Genomic DNA, 13,206 nt, shown 5'->3' on the forward strand with positions numbered 1-13,206 from the left:
ATGGGGAAAAGTCGCAGGAAGCAATTTTGGGTTTTGTTTTTAATATGAAACATCAAGAGTTCTGTTTTGGACACATTAAGTTTGAGATATCCGAGTGGAGTTGTCAGTAGGCAGCTGGATATTTCAGCCTGGAGTGCTGGGGAGAGGTCAAGGTTAAAGATATACATCAGTGAATGGAGGCCATTTAGAGCCAGGGCTGCAGGGGACTGCTGGGGGAGGGAGAGTAGAAAGAATGGGAAAGGTTGAAGGTCAGAACCCTGGGGCAGTCAACATTTAGAATTCTGGAAGACGAGAAGGACCCAATGGAAAAAGTAGAAAGGCAGCTACTATCTGGCGGAACTGTTCAAGAACAGACATGTAGGTAAGTACAAATGATGTTAGGATTCAGAGACTGAAAAAAACCCCCAAATATTTGTCGGAGGACAAGTAAAAGTTGTAAACGATGGTGATAGAGAATATTGAACCAAAATGTGACCAGGAGAGGGGAGAAGATGGGAAATTTATCATTTCAGTGAGTGTCCCAGGGATTTGTCACAGAAGCAGGGAATAGGACGGCTGATGACTTCCTAAAATGTTGCACAATAGTAGTTTTTTGGTGCAAAGGACTGAATGTTTTGAGAGGGTGCTCCATGGACATCCATAGTAGCTAGGAGAATGCCACACAGAGACAACACGCCTTTTTCAACAATTTATTTTGCTGTTTTGTCTTATAGGGACACAATATGGCACTGGCCCTTTGGGCAGGAAAAAAATAAACAAGGCAATGTCAAATGTCACATTCGGAGAATTCTCTGTTAAGCCTGGCCTACTTTCAGCAACTCATTTTTCTCAAGCCAGCTGTTGAGCATTCAGTTTGAGAATGAAAATAAGCTTTCTTTCTCTTGCTCGCTCAGTTCCCCGGCTCTCTCTGAAACTCAAGGTTAGGTCAGTGTGTTGCAGTGATCTGCAGGGATGCTTTCCGTGCTGGCTCTACTTGTCTGCACCATGACGCTGCTTAGTGCCTGGAGGGGACTGCAGTGCAACAGATCCAAGATGCCAAGAGTGAGCCCAGATGCTACCACCAGAAGACGACAGTGCCAAGGCCGAGAAAGGAGGCCAGGCTGAGGCCTCCAGCAGCTTCCAAGAGAGAGGGAGAATTTGTCTTTTTCTCCCCGCTCCTGCCCCTCACCTTGGGAATATGGAATCAAACCATATGCAGTTATTGAACATTATTTTACAGCTGGACAGCCTTTTTCTTTTTTAGGGACTGTTGCAGTTTTTAGGATAAATAAATTGGATCACTGAGGGTATTATTAGGTCAGAGGTAATTGGTCACAACCACCTGAAATGGTAAGTTCAGCTGGCTGCAGAGTTGTTGAGAAGTCACAACCTTCAGTTTATCTGCAGGTTTAGCAATCATAACTATCTGTTCATAGGGTATTTGAATGCTTCTTTCCAAAGAGAACGAATGCTGGATATGAACAAGAGTAAGCAGCATCAGCACCTTTGAGCTTACTCAAATACCTCTGACATTTGAGATACACATAAGGACTCCACTTGTTCTTTCTCTGGGCTAGACATAATACCAATAGATGAAAAGATACTAAAATGTTTTGAGACTCTGAAGTAAAATATCTGTCATCCAATATGTGCACAGATCCCAGCTCCTTTATATGTTATTCACTTTTGTACCAGCTGCATGTAAACCATTTAACACTCAGCCAGTGCAGCTGAATTTGGGGATGTAATGACAAAACTGTGGGATATGAGGTCTTTATAAAAAAATACAGAATGTCATTATCTTACTTGTCAGTAGTCAAGGGATTAGAGCCTTGGGCAAAACTTGCTTCTCATGGTGACTTGGTTTAATGTCCCGTGCTGACTTCCTCTTGACATCACAGGAGGTTTTATGCTTAATGCTCACCATGTCCAGGACCAACACCAGTGACTGAATTCCTCTCTGCATACTTGCCTCTCTCTGGCAGAGATGGCTCTTTGTGCTCAAAAGGTGACCTTTTGAAATGGTTGCAGTTTGGAGCAAGCAATTTTTAAACTCTGGGTTTATGTTGAAGGTCTCTAGTTTTCCTCATTTCCTTGGTTCTTTTCTTTCACTAGCATTTAGGAAGTCCCCATGAAGAAGAATGTTATGGATCCTAAGTGCACCTGTTTCCAGTAGGTGGCTATGTATCAGGACACATTTATTACAGAAGCCTTCTTTAAACTTTCCCATCCCAGTCTGTGCCTCTCTGCAAATCTTCTCATTCCATCCCTTGTTCTCTGCTAAACAACAACAACAACAACAACAAAAACATCTAGAATCTTGGTCCACGTTGATCACACTGAAGCCAGCAAGAGTGAGATTGTTGCCCATGTTCACTGCCTAATTTCTCTCCAGAAGGTGGTGAAATCAAGCTTTGTGTACATGCCCTTGAAATTCTGCTACGTGTGGTCAAGGCCATGTTTTACGTTCAAGGACTCCCATTGAAATGACTACGTGTTGAGTGGACCTGAATCACTGCAGTGGCATTAGATGATGTAGGACTAAGGGTTAAATTACGTAGGTTAACTGCTCCCCACAACGTTTAGATATCAGATGGGTCAGAAGGTGTGAAAGGTACATATATAAAAGGAAGAAAATGAAAAGGTAGAATGTCCAGATGTATGCTGTTACATAGATGGTTTCTGTAGAAGTGCTGCGCAGGCTTTAGAGGCTGAACAAAAGGAACAGGGGAAGGAACGAGGTTAGTGCCATCCGCAGGCGGGGGGTTGTCTGTAAGCTCCGGCACTCCTCTCCAGAGTCTCTTTTCAGTCTACCCACGCACCTTCAGGTTTGCTTTCACCCGCTCTTGTCCTGTCTCTTCCCTGCCATGTCACTTCCAATCTCTTGGTCCGTAACTCTTAAATGAAGAAGCAACCGAAGGAACTTTTAGATCCTGCATTCCCCATAGTAACCGATGCGAGCTGGTTTTAGATCAAAATGCGCAGGAGATAGACGAGGATCTTCCTGACTTGCGGCAACGCCCCCTTCCTCCCCGGCTTGGTGACAGTATTCAAGGGTCAGCTGGGAGTAGAGAGGACCCACTGCCGTAGTCTCACAGGAGGTCTCTTCCCGGTGTTACCGCTGCTGCGGCACGTTTTTTAATTTTCGCACTGCAGCGCAACGTAGAAGCCCCCGCAAATGACCGCGCCCGAACCTCTAGGGAAGTGTCTCAGTGGCCCTAACGCTCCCGGCTGACCCTTGCGGCGCCCCCCCCGCCCCCCCCGCCCCCCCCGCCATGCACGTGCACTCCCGGGACAACGGCAGGCGAGGCCTGGGCGCGCCCCCGCCGCCCACGGCCGCGCGCGCGCTCCGCCCGCCCCCCTCGCGCGTACTCGTGCCCGCGGCCGCGGTGGCGCGCCTCTTCTCCCGGCTGCGGGCGTCGCGGTGCAGGAGGAGGCGGAGCGCTGGAGGCGGAGGCCAGGCGGGCGGCGGGCTCCGGCGGGCGCGCGCCGGCGAGCGAGGCGGGGGCGCGGCGGGGGCGGCTTGAGGGCGGCTGGTAGGGGCTCCTAGCCGGAGGACCGCGGGCCCGGGCCGACTCCGCCGGGGCGGGCGGGCGGGCGAGCGTGGCGCGTGACGGAGGTGGGGACTGTGAGGCCGCGGCCGGGAGCCCGGCGTCCCCGCCCCCGAGCCTGACGGGCGGCCGGGCGGGATGAGGCGCTGGCGCGGGGGGCGCCCGGCCGAGCCTCCGCGGCTGCCCCGGGCGGCCAGGCGTTAGGCTTGCGGCGCGAGCGGTGCTCCGAGGCGAAGACGAGGAGGACCAGGAGGCTGAGGAGGAAAGGGCGGCGGGCCCGGTGCCCGCGGAGGGCAGACACGGAGCGGCGATCGGGGCGCAGCGAGGCCGCAGCGGCGCGGCGGGGCCGCGGGGCTCGGTAAGGCGGGGGCCGCGGGCGGGCCGGGGGCGCCGGTGACGTGGGCAGGCGCCGCGGGGAAGGCTGCGGGGGGCCTTGCTTTCCCTTTTGGAAAAAAAGAATTCTTTTCCAAGTCAAGGTTCTGGATCGAATGTTCTTAGACCATCTCGGGTTTCCCCGTCCCTCTGTGCTCAGTGCCCCAGCCTCCAGCGGGCACCCGGCTCCGAGCCGACCGCCTTCTGCGCTAGCATCCCCGTGGCCCCGCGGCCTCGGCAGGCGAGGGTGCGGACACATTCCTCGCCCTCTGCGGTGCTCAAGCCGGAGGCTCCAGGCGGGCTCGAGTCGCGACTCCCAGGGATGGCAGCGGGACTCCGGGGACACTGCAAGCGCAGTGGTCCGCGCGCGAGCGTTTCCCTGCGGTGCCGCCCCCGGGGTCGGTGGGGGCAGGCTGAGCGACAGGTCTCCGACAGGTCTCCGCTCGCGGGGACTCCCGTGGAGTTTTCCTTCTCATCTTTATAATTGGCTGAAGTTGCTGCTACATATTGGACAATACTGGTGACTTAGTGTCCCTTTTCTTTCCTCCTTGAACTCCCCGCCACCTCCATATCTTGCCTTTCTCATTTTGCTGGCTTGAAATATTTATGTTGAAGCTTTTCTCAAACAGATCACAAGAAACGGTGAGAAGAGCAGGTCAAGCTTGATTCCTTAGTTTCAGTCCACTTCTGGACCCCTTATAACTTCACCTTCTTTGCTGAAGCTCAAAGAAGGTAGAGGGGAGGAGACCCACAGCAGGATGCTTGGGATGCAGTTTAATAGTTAGCTTTTAGGAAATAGAATTGGGATAATTATAATTTTGATCTGCATGCAGAAGTGCAGTTTGCTTTTAAAATGCTTGGGGCACTGCATGATGCTACACGGATAGCTGGCAGCTGGGCCACATTGCATTGTTGTCAGCATCTCTTTTATGTTCCATTCTTTCAGACTTTTACTTGGCACAGATTTAGACCTTTTAAGTCATTCGGAGCAGGAATAACTTCTGATACATCTCTTGCTTTTGTAAACGTTGTCTATATTTGTATTTCTACTGGAAGAAAGAAAGCATATGGTGCTAGAGTACAGTGGCTCTCAGAGTCCAGAAAATGTACTAGTTTGGTCCAGTAATTGGATTTATTTTTGCAGTATTTTGGGGTAGTGATGGTTGTGATTCAGGGTTTTTTTTTTCTTATTGGGTAAATTGCAGTCTAACTGGGCATTTTGACATTTGCTCCTTGGGGCTTGAGAGCAAAGGAAATAGAAGCTTTAATTGCTGCTACAACATGATCTCAAAGTTTTTCAAGAACTCATTGATGTGGATTCTTTCTAATAGGGCTGTTTTGTGAAGATGGGGCATCATGCTGTTGTGATTTCCACTTTCAGGACTATCTGGACTCCGTTTCATTTTTAAAATTGGTGATGTGGTGATGCTCAATAGACGGAGTCCATAGGGTGGCTGGAGACTGGAACTGTGCTCAAACCAGTTATCTCCATACCTCGTCCCCATAGCAGGCCGCGGGATAAAGCAGCACTTTGGACAGAGACTTGTCCAGCCATAGCTGGGGTGCAAACCCAGGTTACTCTGCAGTGTTGCACATTGAGGTGGGTGACAGGGTGTAAGTGGGCCAGAGAGGAAGTGTTCGTTGCAAGAACCTTTCTCAGTTACATAACTGTTTTGTTTTCTAGGGACAGACTCAGAAGCAGCCAGGCAGGCTCAACTGTTGTTAGGGTCTTTGATGTTGGTCTGAATTCCAGTAGTTATGTTCCTTTTATTTTCTTTTCCTAACCCCCACATCATTTCCCAGTGAGAAGCTATTCTGCAGTTGGGCTGAGACTTTAATGTCAATGCATCCATCTTCACTTCTCTCGTTCTCTTATTCTCTGTTTAGATGACTTGTTCAGCAGTGTTTTCCCTTTCCAAGCGGGCCTAGGTGTGTTGTCTGCATCACATATATGGATTCATTGTTGACTGTAAATGCGTTTAACAAATGTCAGGGACTAGCAACTGTTTTCTTCAGAAGACCGTGGTAGCGGAAGAGAAATGGCATGAAATGAGCTAAATATTGTTCATTGTTTAGTTTAGTCTTGTAAGGAATGAGAATGTGTTAGATCTCATCCAGTTTCAAAATGTTGTGATTCTATCTCATTCTTAGGACATCTATATGCAGTACCTACAGTTTGGAACTTTTGAAAGTTTCACTATTTTGGGACAGATGGCAAAGTTTATTGAGACTTTGAGCTTCATCAAAGCATCAGCTCAAAGTATCTAAGCAGGTTACAAGTTAGCATTTGTGAGAAGAGCTGTTTAGTTAAAAAATTTTATTTTTCTGCATTATTTAGGAAGAAGTTGGCAGAATTCAGCCTTTGGCCAAATCTGGCCCACAGCTTGTTTTTTGTATGGGCTTCGAACTAAGAATGATTAAATTAGAAATGCTTGAAAAAATCAAAAGAATACTATTTCAGACATGTGCAAGTTATATGAGATACAAAAATCGGTGTTCACAGATGAAGGTATTTGGCATGCAGCCCTGCTCATCCCTTTATGGGTGGTCTGTGGCTGCACTGGCTGCTCGGCAGTGGAGTTGCATTCTTACGACAAAGGTATAGTGCCTGTAAAGCCTACATTCTTTATCTGGCCCTTCACAGAAAAAGTCTGCCAAACTCGGATTTAGGACTTGAAATTTTATGCCTTACTTCACGTAAGCGTTATTTCTTGTCATAGCATTACGAGGGTGAAGACCCTGGGAAGGTACTGAGTTTTGCTTTGGAGCATAAACCTTGATCCTGGACAAACTAACATGTTGGTGCCTCAGGTATTTCCTTTGGAACCAGAGAATGACAATAGAATCTATCTTAGAAGGTTGAAGTGATGATTAAATGAAATGGTACACTCCAGGTCTTAATGCAATGTAAGTACTAGTAAGCGCTCAGTACGATGCAGGTGATGATGATTGTGAATCCTAGTGTAAACATATGCCTAAATTACTGTACAGCACCTTTGCCCCCATGTTATTCAGTTGTCCTGAGTGATATGCTTACTTGCTATTGACTTGTCAACTTTACTGAAGCTACTAGTTTAGTTAACGTGATGATTGTAATAACGAGAAATTTTCCAGATGTTATCCTATATTTTTATTAATCACTTATTTAGGTGAATAAGAATGGGTGGAGGCCCTGGCTCGGTAGCTCAGTTTATTAGAGAGCCATCCCAATATACCAAGGTTGCAGGTTCAGTCCCCACAAAGGTACATACAAGAACCAACCAACCAATGAGTGCATAAATAAATGGAACAACAAATTGATGTCTCTCTCTCTCTCTCTCTCTCTCTCTCTCTCTCTCTCTCTCTCTTTCTCTCTCTCCCCTGACCCCTATCCTCTCTGTCAAAAAAAAGAGTGGGTGGGAAGGTAGTTTTTCAGACATCCTTGTTTTTGATAATTTTCTGATACCATGCTGTCTGTGTTTGCAAACTCAATTTAAATATCAGTTCTATTTTGATACTGGTATTTTTTTTTTTGGTCTGGGAAAGATATGTGAGAAAAGCCTGTTTCAATTAGGCCAGGGTTAGATAACTTTCCTTACATGTATATGACACTCTGTTAAGTCTTCCTTATCATTTGCATTAGCATCTCTATAATATCCTCTTAGAGTTATGATAATAAAACTTAATATTTTTCTAAAGACCTAGTTTACTATTAGAGGCTTTAATATTAAGCTGCTTTTTGAAGTTTTTGGTGTAAATTATGTTACAATTGAGAAATTGGATGTGCTTTTTAACTTCGAGTGCTGGTTTATGTAACATTACCCTCGAACTAAGAGTGAGCAAATAAACCAGGCCATTGTTCTGACTGAGTTAGAAGAGACAGAATTGGGGTCATTGTGGCCTTTGCAGTCCTGCCAGTTGTGTAGTTTCATGTTTTGGGTGATGCTTGAATGCAGCGTGGTGATCCAAGGGAGATGGAAGGGTGTCGATGTTCCCACGTGGTCCTTCATGGAACAGTGGGATGGATGAAGGCAGAGGCCTTCTATTTCACATGGAGCAGCAGCACTTGGAAAATGGAACTGCAGGGTTCTAGTTGTAGCCCCTCAAGAAGGGTAAAGATGTAAAGAAGACCCACTATCATGAGGAGACAGTATTTTCTTTTTAAGAGCCAACCAACCAACCATCCAGTTTTCTATTTGGAGAGAGATGAAGGTTGAGAGAGAATATTCCCCAGGGTAGTAAAGATTTGTAAGATATCTGTTTATAGTTTTGCAGTGTACCTGGACAAGAGGGCTTTCCCTGGTATTTAAAGAAGATTATTTTAGGAGATACAAAGGATGTGAGAAATGGGATGTTTGGTTTAACTTCTCATAATAGATGTATGAACTAGAATGTTCACTGTGGAAGTAGAATTCTGGTGTTTAGACAGATCCTGTTATTTGGCTTATGGTCTTATGTCCATTTACTACTTACTTTACCTTATGGATTGTAACATACATTAATATTGCAGGCTGTGGAGATGGAAAGTATGGGAAGGAAAAGCATGTGACGCCACTATAGTAGAAGTGTCACGATTCATTTACATTGTTTCTGTTAGAAAAGATGGGCACCATGCTCTGGGAAATAATTCTAAAGTAGATATTCAGTTTGTTTGCACTTAAAAATCATATGATTGTTACTGTATGGAGTTAAGCCTTGTGATGCCTACAAGCCATTTGACTGCATTGTTTTTATTCCCTTGTGTGTAGGATGGAAGCTGTAATTCTGTTCTTTTTTTCTTTGGAGAGATACATGGTAAAAGGATACGTTAAGAAAAGTAGCATTTTCAACAATTTTGAAGAACATATGTGAAATTCAGTAATTACCTAGTATATTAAGCCCAGACACGAAAGTCAAGTAACCTTTAATGGAGAAAGGAAATTTGAACTTGAAGTCACAGGACCTGGGTTCTGATCTTGGCTCTGCTGTAAACAGCTGTGACTTTGGACAAGCAATTCATCTTTCTGAACCTCATTTTCCTTATATCTGTAATGAGGGGTCAGACTGGAGGTAAGGTCCTTTCTTGCTCCAAAATTATGATTCTGTTTTTTTTTTTTAAAACTAAGGACCATCCTCTTGCACTTGCCTAGTTACCATTGACCTAGTAGTTGCTTTATATCCAGTGGCCATCCAGATTCAATAGCAGTCTTGACTCCAGTAGGGTGAGGAAAATCAAATCTTTTTTATCAGTAGAAGTATTTTCTGAGTACATATTACATATTTTGTACGTGCTAGATCCAGTGGGAAATAGATATGAAAGAAGGTGGCATTGACTCTCTGTGCTCAGAAAATGTTCATTTTATTGGGAAGATAAATACATTGTGAGAAAGATTCTTATAAAAGGGTAGGCAAGGGGACACTGGGATGATCTCCTGTCTGACAGTTGAAAGACTTGGGATGTACTGTTGGAGAGGGTACTTTGTGGCCTTGAACATTTGTAAAATGAGCTTAGTAGACTCCCTCCAGCTCTGAAATTGGTCCTATTCTCTGCTGGAGAAGCAGCATCTTGGAATCAGCCTATCAGGAGACAACCCAAGTGAGAACTGTGCAGTGCGGACCAGGGTTTTACACTGATTCTCTGTGATCACTTGGTTTATTAGATGGGAGGGAAGGGTAACTTTAACCTGCTGGAAATGCATTTGGGGACAACCTTTCTTCTGTAAAGTTAAGCATTTGAGAAGTGACAGGAGACCACAGTGTCCCTTTTTTTGAGGCAAAAATTTATGCCCTGCTCATACTCATTTGTGTCTTTTTAAGGCCTCCACTCCTGCAGTTAATTCCTTCCCTAAATCATTGTTCTCTCCTTACCGGATCATCTCTTTTAGTAGGCTAACATGCCTTATATTACTTGTGGCAGTGATGATTAATTGTTTACCAAATACCATTCTCTGTGGCTTCCTTTCAGTAATAGGACCCTCAAGTTTTGTCTGGGCACATGGTGCCCAACTACACTACATTTCCCAGCCTCTCTCTCACAGCTAGATGTGGCCATGTGACTAAATTTTGGCCAAAGGGAAGTGCTGAGAAGCGGTGTGTGGGATTTCCAGGTCATGGTCTTAGGAAGCTGGTTGCCTTCTGCTTCTCTTTCCTCTCTTTTGTTCCACGTTGCAGGTCAGAGCAACACTTTAGGAGGATGCGGATCCATGAGACGGGTTCTCGGATGGTCTTGTGGAGCGGAGCCCCCCATTCTGAGCCATGGACTGCTCATTTATCTCTGGGTGGTTAAGTGAGAGGAGAATACAGTTTGGTCTTGTTGGAGCCCGTGATACTTTAACTGAATAAATAACCTCTCTTAAACCACACTCTCCTCCATTTTATGATTCCCTTCAGCTATTGCCCAATTTCTGTGTTTTCTTTTACACCAGGAGGTGTTTATATTTGCTGTGCCGACTTCCTCAGGCTGTCATGGCCTGTATCTTGCCAAAGCCAGTGACCACTTTAGTGCCTACATTGTACTGACCTTTCACCAGCATTTCACATTGGATGACTTTGATCTTTGATCTATTACCTACCCATTCTCTGTGTCGTTTTGCCATCTTATCTCTGCCCCTCCCCCAGCTCTAAAATTTGGAATGTCCCTGACTCTGCTCAGGTTATTTCATCTAATTTCTTAGTTTCAAATACCATTTATATGCTGAAGAGGATTCAATTCTCATCTCTAATGCTGAGTTTTCTCCCATTGACTCATGTAACTTCATTCCTCCGTGTGATATCTGATAGATGCCTCAAATGTAATGTGGACAAAGGTGAACTATAAATTACTTTCTTTCACTCATTCCTGCCTTCACCTCTCCCAAGTCTTCACTGTCTCAGTGTCACTACCACCTATTGAGTCGTGCAGGCCATACCCCTGGAGTCATCTTCCATTTTTTTCTTCTCATCTCATGGTGGGTAAGTCTTCTCAGCTCCATCTTCAGAACATAAACTGGACCTGACTGCACCTCAGCTTTTTCACTGTGAAAAACCTAGGCTAGTAGCCTTTCTCCTCTGGAAAACTGCCAACGGACTTCCCTGACTCTGCTCTTGTCTCTGTCCTCCTTACCTGTCCCATACACAGGAACTAAAAATAATGCTAAGTTAATCTGATCGTATGACCTGCTTACTGGCTTTCTAATATACTTAACATTAAAACTAAAAGGTAAAAATTTTATCATGCAAACAAAACCTCCCTCTTGCCCACTCAGGAGGCCCTGTATCAGTGGGGAAGATTTTGCCCTGAAGGGACATTTGGCAATGTCTGGAGACATTTTTGATTGTCAGGACTGGGTGTGGGGTGGTGGGGGGAGTGTGCTGCTGGCATCTAGTGGGTAGGGTGCTGGGGTCCTGCTAAATACCCTACGATGCCGAAGACAGCTCCCAATAACAAAGAATAATGTAGTTCACAGTGTCTGTAGTGCATGGTCGGGCTCCTGGCTTTCTTTCCACACTCATCTTCTATTCTCTACTTGTTCACTGGGTTGCAGTCACAGTGATGCTCTTTTTCTTTCTTAACAGGCTTTATTTTTTAGAGGAGCTTTAGGTTTACAGCACAATTGAGTGGCAGGTACAGAGATTTCCAACCCAGGATCAGCCTCTCTTACTATCGACATCCCCAGAGTGGTGTAGTTGTTATAATTGATGAACCTATATTGACACAACGTTATCACTCAGAGTCCATAGTTTATATTAGGGTTCACTCTAGGTGTTACACATTTTATACAGAGCAGTTTCACTGTCCTAAATATACCCTATGCTTCACCTGTTCATCCCTTATCTCTCCCCACCCCCAACCTGAGCCACCAGTGATTTCCTTAATGACTCCATAGTTTTGTCTTTTTCAGAATGTCGTATAGTTGGTAGTGTACAGTATGTAGCCTTTTCAGATGGGTTTCTGTCACTTAGTATGTATTTAAGTTTCCCCATATTGTTTCATGGCTTGATAGCGCCTTACTTTTCAGCGCTGCATAATATTCCACTGTGGATATACCACGGCAGTTCATCCACTCCCCTGCTGAAGGACGTCTGGCTTGTTTCCAGATTTTGGCAGTTATAAATAAAATTGCTTAAACACCCACTTGCAGGTTTTTTTGGACATCATGTTTCACCTCCTTTGGTTAAATACCAAGGAGTGTGATTGCTGAATTATAGTATATTTAGTTTTATAAGAAACCAACCAAGCTGTTTTCCAAAGTGGCTGCACCATTTCGCATTCCCCCTACAATGAATGAGTGTGTTCCTGTTGCTCCCCTTCTTGTCTGGCACTTGGTATTGCCAGGGTTCTGGGTTTAGGCCATTCCAATAGGCGTGTAGTGGAAGATGCTCTTTTTTATCCATTGTAAAAGCTAAGCACATGCCTTCTTAGGGATTTGCGATTGCTGTTCCTTTTATTTAGAATGTGCTTCCTTCAGATCTTTGCATGACGGCCTTCTTTGTCTTCCCTGGAGAGGTCTTTGTGATTACCTGTAAAAGGGCAGCATTCCAATTTGTCTTCTACATGATCCTGTTTATCTTCTTTATATTAGTTTATTATTTAATTGCTTATGTGTTTAATTTATAATCCCCTCTCCATAAACTATTTGAGGGTCAGGGACTCTGTCTGGATACTTGTTGAATACTTAACATTCCTACTTAATAAATCATCTGTTGATGCCACAGAGGTGCCCGAGTCCATTGTGGGAATGGAAGGCAAGGTCTTCAGTGATGATGCCAGATCAAAGGATTCAACTGGGAGCAGTAGGGAAGGTTATGATTTTCTGGAGGATGGGAAAAAGTCCCTTGAGACAGGCCACTTTAGCTTTTATTCAGTGATTAATGTTGTGGATTGGAGGAACTTACCTCTGTGTTGTGAAGAGGCAGATGACAAGAGTGAGCTGACCGCAGGAACTTTTTAATTTAGCCTTGTGTCTCATACCACTTGTTCTGCATATGGAGCTACAGCTTCACAGGGTTGTTGAATGCTGCAGTTATATAGACCTCTAGGGACTGCAGTCCTACCTTTTCCCAATAGCAGGATTCCTTCAGATTATCTTTGGAAGATAATCATCTGCCCTGTGCTTCTGTATTTCCAGTGTCTGGGAACTCAGTTACATGACAGTCCAACTCTTTTTAAAAAGAGCTCTTATTGTTTAAAAATTCCTTATTATATTAAAGTGGAATGTAGCTCCCTGAATTTCCAACACCACAGAGATATGCTTTATTTTTCACATGATAGCTCTTTAGCTGTCATGTGAAAAATGGCTGGTTCTTTTGTCTTCCTATCAGCCTTTTTTCTTTTTAGACTAAATGTACTCCTTTTCTTCAACTGTTC

The 13,206-nt window shown here is 45.0% G+C and overlaps 1 protein-coding gene across 1 annotated transcript in view; it reads left to right on the plus strand.

Annotated features, from left to right (window-relative positions):
* Positions 1 to 3,553: 3,553 nt before the first annotated feature.
* The window catches only part of ARHGAP32 (Rho GTPase activating protein 32), a 264,019-nt gene continuing 254,366 nt past the window's right edge, over positions 3,554 to 13,206 (plus strand). The window contains exon 1 of the mRNA XM_045860146.1: positions 3,554 to 3,888. The gene's annotated coding sequence lies outside the window, so the exon portion shown is untranslated. The remainder of the gene's footprint in view (positions 3,889 to 13,206) is intronic.

Source organism: Phyllostomus hastatus, unplaced genomic scaffold, assembly GCF_019186645.2.
Source record: "Phyllostomus hastatus isolate PE091 unplaced genomic scaffold, TTU_PhHast_1.1 phas_scaffold_193, whole genome shotgun sequence".
Classification (NCBI taxonomy): domain Eukaryota; kingdom Metazoa; phylum Chordata; class Mammalia; order Chiroptera; family Phyllostomidae; genus Phyllostomus; species Phyllostomus hastatus.